The sequence below is a fragment of the Podarcis melisellensis genome, assembly GCF_964234715.1.
Source record: "Podarcis melisellensis genome assembly, chromosome: 11".
NCBI lineage: Eukaryota > Metazoa > Chordata > Lepidosauria > Squamata > Lacertidae > Podarcis > Podarcis melisellensis.
The window spans coordinates 50,819,484-50,830,715 of record NC_138543.1 but is presented as its reverse complement, the minus strand read 5'-3'; positions in this window follow the sequence as shown (position 1 = coordinate 50,830,715).

Here is an 11,232-nt window from a genome sequence, read left to right as displayed (position 1 = left end):
CGCCACACATGCATCCTACATAGCAACCCCCCCACCTGGGTGTCATGATGCCTTCATTCGCCCCTGGTTGTGGGTCTTTGGGGGCCACACTCTGCGGGAGCCAGTGACTGCATGAGAGCATGCCCCCCCCCAAAAATGGGCATCTTTTGGGGCTGCACTATTGGAGGAACCAAAATGGGACATCCCAGAATCTTGTCAGGAACCAGGGCAGCTTCTGTAATTCCAGGTGTCCTGAACCCCTGGCCTGCCTGGCAACAAGTCAGTTGGCCAAGTCCAAAGTTTAAAGACCAGGGGTCAAACCATGCAAGTGAAGTCCAAAGGTCAGGAAACATGGCGCAGTGTCAATCCAAGTAGCCAAGTCTGAAGTCCAGCAGTCAGAATACAGTCCAGAGTCAAACCCAGAGCACAGTCCCATGTCAGCATCGCCCTTGAGCCAGTACCACCAACTGGACTCATGCACTTCAGCCCCGACTGGGCTAGGCGAGCTGGGTAGCACTTCCAGAGACCACCTTCTGGACAGGAACAGGTCAAAGTGCTGTGGACTCACAGCTTAGAGTTGTGAGCACCAGATTCACTCCAACAAGAAGACAGTCGTCGCACAGCAGAGTACAGCAGAGTATAGCAGAGTATAAACGACTCGGAGAGCAGCTCCGTAGAATATCTTCTTTATTCTATCTACAACTATAATACAACTATATACAGAGCTTAACGAGGTCTAAGCATAAATGAATGCTGCACTACACTGAGTGTCTGCAGCTGCTCTTAGCAGCAACCTTATCTCTACACACGATTTCTCTCTAACACTCAGTTTCTCTCTCTCCGACACACACACACACACACACACAGACTGACTGACTCTTTGATGTGGTGCTGGAGTGGAATAAGTAGAGAGCAGAACACTGTTCCTCCTCTCTGGAGAATCAGAAGACTCATCAGGAGATTCTTGGATATGGGAGGGGTGAAATCTCCTCATCCCATAGAGGTCCATCAGCATCCAAGTCAAGGTCCATCAACATGGGCAGTTGAGCAGACACAGCACCCCAGCTCTGCTTCACTTTTTTGCTTTGCATGCTGGTTACAGCATCTGGGCTTGATGAGGCTTGTGACTCTCATCTATTCGAAGCCTACTCCAGCTGAGGAATCACACACCTTCTCCCAGATCTAGCAAGCCCCACCTGGCCAGCTATGGAGGAGGGCTGTGGGCCCTCGCTGGCCTCAGTCTCTTAAAGGGCCCCTCCTTTTAAAAAAAATTTATTTATACTTTCCAAGTTTATACATTTCATTAGTTCTGCAACCAATTTAACATTTCAAAGTTTGACTTCCTTCCCCCTCTTTCTGCATTTCCTTAAATTTATTTTTAAACATCTTCTGCCTACCCAAATCCATTTATTTTGCTCATTTAATTATCTACTTTAAATATATGCTCTTATGAAACTGCAGGTTATCACAAGAATCCTGCTAACGTTTTTATCTGTTTGCAATTTATCTGTAAAATATTCAATAAACCACTCTTTTTATAAAAAGTTGGTTATCTTGATTTCTTACTCTTCCGGTAAGTTTTGCCATTTCTGCATATTCCATAAGTTTTTGTATCCATTCTTCCTTTGCTGGGATTTCTGTTTTTTTTCCACTTTGGGGCAAGTCACATTCTTGCTGCTGTAGTAGCATACATAAATAAATTCCTATACAATTTAGGTAGTTCTGTCCCTAAAATTCCCAAAAGAAAAGCTTCTGGGTTTTTTTACAAAAGTTATTTTGAACATCCTTTTCAATTCATTGTATATCATTTCCCAGTGTATATCATTTCCCTATGAGACCACCATCTCCTGTTGTTCCCTATGCCTTAGAGCCCATCATATTCATGGAGACGAGGAACCCTCTGGCTTTGGTGATGGGTCCTGCTGCTCTGGTTCCTGTGCCCTGACCCCCATCCCCTCACCATTCTCTGTCACTCTGTGAATACTTCCTTCGTCTTCTCTCCACAAATTTGTCCAATTCGCCTTTAAAGCCATCCAAGTTGATGGCCTTCTCTCTGCCTCCTTTGGGAGCAAGTTCCATATTAATGACATGCTGAGCAAAATAATTTCTTTTATGTGTCCTGAATATTCCGACATTCTCCTTCATTGCCTTTCCACAAGTTCTAGTGTTAAGACATCTAGTGGAACAGGCCTCCTAATGAGACAATATCAACAAGATCTTCTCCTGCAGAGCCTTATGACCAGCTGGGCATGAGATGATCTTACATATATCTTCACCCTTCAGTAGCGGACGTAAACTCTTTTCCTTAGGAAATCCTGAGCACAGAAGATATCTGAATTAGGAGAGGGTCACACTTGAAAGGAGAAGTTAAGTGGTTGCTCTTAACAGCCAAAAGTTCTCCTGAGATTCATATCTGTCAATACAATACAGTTCAAGAACAAATCTGTCCCGTCTGAAGCAGGAATCGATACTTCTCTTTTAAGCCTCATTCCGGAGGAGCGGCTGCAATGTTGGAAGGAGCTGGGGGGGAAAGATTGGATATTAACAGTTTATCATTTGTCAGCTGCCTGAGTGGCAAAATATTTCATAAATATTTTTCCGACACCTCGCACAAAGATCTGTGGGAGACAGTTGCTTCATTATCCTGATATTAAGGAGAAGCCATTTCTCATTTTCTCTTGGTAAAGCACGAGAACGAAGAAATGAGTCCCGTGATGTGTTCAGAAGGGGGGAAATAAGACATAAGTCAATGTGAATTTTTTTTTTTCTTCCCTTGACTGCAAAGCACTAATATTTAGGGCAAAATCAGCTGGGAATCATGAACAGGAAACTGAAGCAGGGGTAGGTAAAGGGACCCCTCACCATTAGTTCCAGTCATGACCGACTCTGGGGTTGTAGTGCTCATCTCGCTTTATTGGCCAAGGGAGCCGGCGTACAACTTCTGGGTCATGTGGCCAGCATGACTAAACCGCTTCTGGCAAACCAGAGCAGCGCACAGAAACACCATTTACCTTCGCTCTGGAGCGGTACCTATTTATCTACTTACAGTGCTTTCGAACTGCTAGGTTGGCAGGAGCAGGAACCGAGCAACAGGAGCTCACCCCGTCATGGGGATTCGAACCACCGACCTTCTGATCAGCAAGTCCTAGGCTCTGTGGTTTAACCCTGAGCGCCACCTGCATCCCGAAGCAGGGTTACATAGAAGCAGATTCCCACACTGCATTTCCATGGTGTGTGCCCGTCCCAGTGCCCATCCCAGTGTATTTTATCCCATTCTGGTATCAATTTTATTTATTCTATTCCAATTGTTATTTATTTTACTTCATTTTTATCCTTTGCTTCCTCCAAGGAACAGAGGGCAACAACTATCCCTCACTCATTTTGGCCTCACAACAACTTGTAGGGTAGGCCAGGCAGAGAGATGGAGGCACGCCTTAGATTGTCCAGTGAGCTTTATGGCAATCCTCGATTTTAATGCTGATCTCCAAGTTCCAAGGTCAATTCCCTAGCTTAGCCTTCCCCAACCTGGTACCCTCCACATGTGTTGGGCTACAGCACTGGGATGCAGGTGGCGCTGTGGGTTAAACCACAGAGCCTAGGACTTGCTGATCAGAAGGTCTGCGGTTCGAATCCCCGCAACGGGGTTAACTCCCGTTGCTCGGTCCCTGCTCCCGCCAACCTAGCAGTTCGAAAGCATGTCAAAGTGCAAGTAGATAAATAAGTACCGCTCCCGCGGGAAGGTAAACAGAGTTTCCGTGCACTGCTCTGGTTCGCCAGAAGCAGCTTAGTCATGACTGGCCACATGACCCGGAAGCTGTACGCCGGCTCCCTTGGCCAATAAAGCGAGATGAGCGCCACAACCCCAGAGTTGGCCACGACTGGACCTAATGGTCAGGGGTCCCTTTACCTTTACCTTTTTTACATTCTGAATAGATACAGTGGCCGCCGTCTTGCCCTCCCCATAGTTAAAGCTATGGTTTTCCCAGTAGTGATGTATGGAAGTGAGAGCTGAAGAATTGGTGCTTTTCAATTATGGTGCTGGAGGAGACTCTTGAGAGTCCCATGGACTGCAAGATGATCAAACCTATCCATTCTTAAGGAAATCAGCCCTGAGTGCTTACTGGAAGGACAGATCCTGAAGCTGAGGCTCCAAAACTTTGGCCACCTCATGAGAAGAGAAGACTCCTTGGAAAAAGACCCTGATGTTGGGAAAGATGGAAGGCACAAGGAGAAGGGGATGACAGAGGACGATATGGTTAGACGTGTTCTCAGAGCTACCAGCATGGGTTTGACCAAATTGCAGGAGGCAGTGGAAGACAGGAGTGCCTGGCGTGCTCTGGTCCATGGGGTCACAAAGAGTTGGACACGACTAAACGACTAAACAACAACAACAATGGTATACAGGCAACCCAGTGACACACACACTTGAATTTGGGATTCAGTTTGAATATCACCAACTATGTCTAGGATATAGTTTGTAAAAGAAGGTAATGCACTCTTAAATTTGGTCCTACAGACACTTGCCAAGCATGTCTCAGCTAAGCCAGGATGAACATTTTTGAAGTGGGATCAACATGTATTGAAGAGCAAAGCAGATTGTGCCAATGGACCCAGCACGATCTCCCCCAATCGTGTATCATTTTCATTAGTAATTCAAAGTACCAGTCATCACAATTTTATACTATCAGTCCATGGACTGGAATAGTAATTACTGCACTTTTATTATTCGAGTTTGACCATAATAATGAGAAAAATTAAGATAATTACTAAGATGTGTTTATCGCTGCTGTCATTCGCCTCTGGCGGTTTGTGTCCTCAGCAGGAGATGAAATATCACTAGCACTGATTCGAGGGGGAATTATATTTTTTAAAAAATGTCGGTGATGGGGATTCATGTGGGGGAAATGAACCTACACAATGCACCTTCACTTGATGTGTTAAGTAGGCCAGGGAACTTGTTGACTTCATATGCTTTGTGAGAAAAGATGGATTACTAAAACCAGTCATGTTTCTAGTCCCTATGCAAGCTCCCCTATGCAATCAGTAGCTACTAGCCATGCTGGCTATGCCCAACCTTCATTGTCAGAGGCCTCTGAAAGGCAGTTGCTGGCAGTGGCGTAGCATGGGTTGTCAGCACCCAGGGCAAGGCAAGTAATTTGCACCCCCTAACCCATGGATTTGCGCCCCCTAACCCTAACCCCCAGATGTTGCGCCCGGTGTGTCCGGCCCCCCCTGCACCCCCCACGCTACGCCACTGGTTGCTGGTGATCACAGGTAAGGAGAATGTTAATGTGCTCAAGTCCTGCTTTCAAGCGTCCCATGGGCACCTGGTTGGCAACTGTAAGACCTTGATGCTGGACTAGATGAGCTTTTGGCCTGGCCCACTTTTGGCCTGGTTCCACTTTTTCCTCTAGAACCTACCAATTTCAAAAAGGACCTTCCTCACTTCTGGAAGATATTAGAGAATACAATCAAGTAAATATCCATGATTTGGTCAATGTTCCCAAATGAATTTCATGCCAAGCTTGTGAGCTTCCCTAAGAGCGAATGCCTGGCCATTGCAATAATAATAATAATAATAATAATAATAATAATAATAATAATAATAATAATAATTTATTTGTACTCCGCCCATCTGTCTGGGTTTCCCCAGCCACTCTGGGCGGCTTCCAACAAAAGATTAAAAATACATTAAAATGTCACACATTAAAAACTTCCCTGAACAAGGCTGCCTTCAGATGTCTTCTGAATGTCAGGTAGTTGTTTATCTCTTTGAAATCTGATGGGAGGACATTCCACAGGGCGGCCACCACTACCAAGAAGGCCCTCTGCCTGGTTCCCTGTAGCTTTGCATCTCACAATGAGGGAACCACCAGAAGGCCCTCGGTGCTGGACATCAGACAGAATGATGGGGCTGGAGACGCTCCTTCAGGTATACTGGGCTGAGGCCATTTAGGGCTTTAAAGGTCAACACCAACACTTTGAATTGTGCTCGGAAATGTACTGGGAGCCAATGTAGGTCTTTCAAGACCAGTGTTATGTGGTCTCGGCGGCTGTCCCCAGTCATCAGTCTAGCTGCCGCATTCTGGATTAGTTGTAGTTTCCAGGTCACCTTCAAAGGTAGCCCCACATAAAGTGCATTGCAGTAGTCCAAGCGGGAGATAACTAGAGCATTGCTGACACAGTGTACCAGGCAAGAATAACCCTTTGTCCAATTCAGCAAGAGAATTCTTCTCTTTGTAATATAGAAAGCTGCCTTCTGTGTGTTCAGATCATTTGTCCATCTAGCCTTGTACTTCCCCTACCTGGTGTCTTTGAGATGTTTCAGACCTTAGGTCTCATCAGCTCAACCAGTGGTCAGGGATTATGAGAGTTGTAGTCCAAAACATTTGGATGGGACAAAGCTTTTGAAGGCTGGTCTACACTGACTGACAGAGGCACTCTAAGGTCTCGGACAATTCTCATCACCAGCTGCCTGATTCTTTTAACTGGAGATGGCAGGGGTTGAATCTGATCTCTGTTGTGTGATCAACAAGCATATCTACAAGCAAACAAGAGCTCAAACCTTTTAAAAAATGTAACACATACATTATTGTCACCCCAGGAATTGGCACTGTAATGCCATGGGACATCATTTAGTTGGGCATCTATATGTGCTTGCCATTGAGAGGAAAGGGCAGAACCAACATTTGAATGTGCATCTGAACATGTGACCAGATGCAATGCCATAGGAAGAACATAGGAGGACCATCAGACCATCATTGGGCTCAGTAATGTCTACTCATTGACTTAGAGCAGCTAAACAGGATATCAAATTGGGCTTTCTCCCAACCCTGGAAATGTTTCGGATTGAACCTGGGATCTTCTGCAAAGGAGAAGCTCTACTAGGAGTGTAGTCATCCAGGGTGATGTGGGGGGTATGGACCTGTTAAGTTTGTGGGAGCAGGGCTCCCGTAGGGTCCCTATCTCAGCATCCTGTCAACCAACCAACCCCCCTTTAAAAAAAATGGTGAATTGCATTGACGTATGCCTTGTCACTGCAAGGTTCTGGTGCTAATTGCCTTCTAAGTCACTTAAGAATTAACCAACAGCACCCAAAGTTTCTTTCCCCTCGGGCAGCTTTTTGACTTCATGCCAAAATGTCCATTCTTAAGGGCATTGCTAAGGACATTCTAGGCTTCCTGAAAACTCTTTTCTTTGTTCATTTTCCAGAGAAGTGCTTCAAACAGTGCTTCAAAGTGCTGTATAGGAACTACCTGCACCCAGAATGTATCAGTCCCTACACATTTGAATTATCTAATCTTAAAAGGTAAAGGTACCCCTGTCCGTACGGACCAGTCGTGACCGACTCTAGGGTTGGCGTGCTCATCTCGCTCTAGAGGCCGGGAGCCGGCGACACTTCCGGGTCACGTGGCCAGCGTGACTAAGCTGCACTGGCAAACCAGCACCAGCGCCGTACATGGAACGCCATTTATATTCCCGCTAGGTAAGCGGTCCCTATTTATCTACTTGCACTTAGGGGTGCTTTTGAACTGCTAGGTGGACAGGAGCTGGGACCGAACGACGGGAGCTCATCTCACTGCGGGGATTCGAACCGCCGACCTTACGATCAGCAAGTCCTAGGCACTGAGGTTTTACCCGCAGCGCCACCTGCATCCCTATCTAATCTTACACAATGCATAATCTGAGATGGGGGGCATGGCAGTGAGGGGACATGGTGTGGTTATCATGAAAGGATCCTGCCCTATGTTGTTGGCTATTTTCTTTCTCCTGCAACAAACAGCATCAATATGAATGTCCCAGTTTGAATTAAGCACCCTGGTGCTTTGAAACTAGGGGCTCTTCATTTCATTTCTTTGTATTAATATCTTTAACTTTTTTTAAAAAAAAAATCACTTGTGGGCTGAATTATTGAAACTTCTGAAAGCTGCTTTACTTTACTTTGCTCTGCAAAACAAACAAACAAAAACCCTTTCACTGAGTGTTGTGATTTGCTCTCTGTGAGCTGTAATTTACTCTCTGTGGAAAAGCACACCACCTTTTGCTCTGTCGTAGTCGTCTTCTTGCTGACCCTCAATAAGACAAACCCTCATATTGCATCCGTTGCTCAGCAGAACGCCAAACGAAGTAAGAGACCAAAAGTTCATTTTTCTTGCATAATCTGAGATGGGGGCATGGCAGTGAGGGGTACATTCTGTGAAAATAAATGGGGGAGAGTACAGGCTTTGCACAACCCTAACCACAGCATTTGTAAGCTCAAGCACGTAACGTGCTTGATTAACTTGACCCCATGGTTAGCTTGACACCATGGTTAGCTGACACCATCTCTCTACATGACTGGTGGTTGTAAATATTTTAGCTGAAGGATAGGAAACTCAACACAAGGATGGCAGTCCCACGGTGATGGCTAACATGTGGTAGCGCTGAATCAAAATGCGAGGGACAGATGAGGCAGTTTCACGAAAAGCTTCATCAGGATGGAAATATGATGTTATGTACTGAGTTGAATAGGATCCAAAATGCAACAGTCTGATTGGTCCTAGAACAATAGGATTCAGAATTCAGCAGTCTGATTGGTCCTAGAACAATGCAGCAGTATGACTGGTCCGCAGGAGCCACCCAATCCAGCTCCAGATGCAAGTGAATCCACAACCTGATTGGCCTACAGGAGAATCCCGGAATTAGCCAATCACGTGCAGCCCATTGTGTAAATAATGTATATAAAGCAGATACTTTGGGGCACTATCATTCCTCCTCATCACTATGAGCTGAATAAAGAGCATGAAATCCACTCTCGACTCCGAGTATATTTCAGATACCTTCTGTTTTGCCAATTCAGCATTCATTAAGAAATGTTGGAAACCTTGTTTAGTTCATGAAGAGGTCCCTGATTGGCTAGGATCACCTATGTGATGATGACTTGAGACAACTTGGCCACAGTACTCAATAGACTTATGGAATCAGAGAATCGTAGAGAGTTGGAAGGGAGAAACATTATGTTTGAATGGGAGAAGCAAGAACCTCTTGGAGTGTCAGTGCTGTGAGTCCCTCCATGTGTAATTAAACCATATATCATAAAGACACCACAGTCTCCACTGTGCCTCATTTCCAAAGGAAACGTGAACCCCTGGAGTCTCCCAGCGCTCGGAGATAGGGGTTGCCTGCAGCAATATTTAATAATAATATGCATCCATTACTGGAACTGTGACTTCACTCTGAAAAACTTCATTTACCTATAATCATATGAGCACATAACTAAAGCTAATTGGCTACGCAGTAATGAGATGTAGTGCGGCATCCCTTATTGGCTGGGATCATGTTGGGTGGATATTGAATTGAGGGGAAAACAAACTAAGGAGCAGCAAAGGGGATGATTGATAGCTATCAATAGTTGTGAACATCCATACCAAGGGTAATATTAAAAGCTTTTTTCCAGGGACTGTTCTCCCCACATTTGCAGAGAAAACAGGCTCCTAGGAACCAGAGCACCCCCAGAACTAATTGAAAATAGGACAGAGAAGAAGTAACAGCAAATTTCAGAATGTCAATTGCTATGTGGAGAACCTAAGAGGACACAAGATCACACACAGAAAAGCGTGATCTATACATCCAAGCAGGGGGGGAAGTGACAAGGAGCACTTTTGATATATGCCTATAAGAAGTACTTAATCTGAAATTAGATCATCCTTTGATTCCAAACGTTTCAAATTTATGCAAAATGCTGCCATAAAGTGAGGAAGGGAGAGGCCTTATCGCGAGGAGTTGTGAGGGAAAGTGTCTACGTTCTCATTAGGACAAAAGGAGAAGAATAAATGCATGATTGAAATTCCGAATAGCTGTTGAGACTCAAGTGCTACCTATTGTTTAAGTTGCAGTGACCTCTAGAGGCTAATTCAAATAATATTTTCTTAAGTGCTGCTGTTTTTGACCCAAGAATTCTGACCTAAATGATGATGTTGTTGCTAAGGATTATTTATTAGAAAGTAATGCTGTCCCCCCCCTTATATCTGAAAATCAATAAAATGTATTTAAAGTAATGGATATACCTTAACTCGATATAAGAAGCACATTCTAGCACATAGACATCTTAAATCAGTGCAACAATATGAGAGCCTCCTGTTTCTAACCTCAGTGAAGACTGGTATGAGCTGGGAATAGTAAAGCAGAAGACCAGGAGGAAGACAGTATAGGTAGTACCCCTGAGCCAATGGCAGGTGGAGGCAAAACCAGTAATAAAGAGAAAACTAATTCTGGTTTTCTCCCCATCCTCTCAGTGGCATAGCGTGGGGGGTGCAGGGGGGGCCGGCCGCACCGGGCGCAACATCTGGGGGGGGGGTGCTCGCACTCGCAGCTCTCTGCCCCAACCTGGCTCACTCACTCTCTTTCACTGCAGTGCTGGCTGTGTGAATCCGATCCGAGCTGCCGGGTCGCCGCCCACTGTGGAGGGGGTGGGTGCCAGGCGTGCGGTGCGGAGAGAGAGCGAGGGACTATCTGGGGGAGGGACAGTGCAGCGGCCACCCAGTGCAGCGCTGGGCGCAGGAGAGAACCACACCAGACCAGACCAGGCAGCAGCAAGAAGAAGCTGGCAGCGGCGGCAGGTTAGGGGTTAGGGGGCGCAAATTACTTGCCTTGCCCTTGGTTAGGGGGCACCAATTACTTGCCTTGCCCCGGGTGCTGACAACCCACGCTACGCCACTGCATTCTCCTCCCTGCCAGATTCTACAAAGGCAACACTGAGACTAAAGAGAGTAGCCGGTGACACACCCTGGACTGGTTGTAAGTAAGGAGGCAGGCCAGCTCAAGACATTTTGCTGCCTGAGGCAAAGGACAAGTTGGTGCCCTTCTCCAAGGCACATGCAGAAGCTAGTCAGACTGGCAGTGGAATCTTCCTCCAATACTGGTGAAAGGAAATGAATATTCCACTGTTTGAGGGCAGCCAGCTAGCACAGCGGGTACAGGGCAACAGAGGTGCATTTAGGGGAGCACAACCAGTTTGTCCGAGGGACGCGGGTGGCACTGTGGGTTAAACCACAGAGCCTAGGACTTGCCGATCAGAAGGTTGGTGGTTCGAATCCCCGTGATGGGGTGAGCTCCCGTTGCTCAGTCCCTGCTCCTGCCAACCTAGCAGTTCGAAAGCACCTCAAAGGGCAAGTAGATAAATAGGTACTGCTCCAGCAGGAAGGTAAACGGCGTTTCCGTGCGCTGCTCTGGTTCGCCAGAAGTGGCTTGGTCATGCTAGCCACATGACCTGGA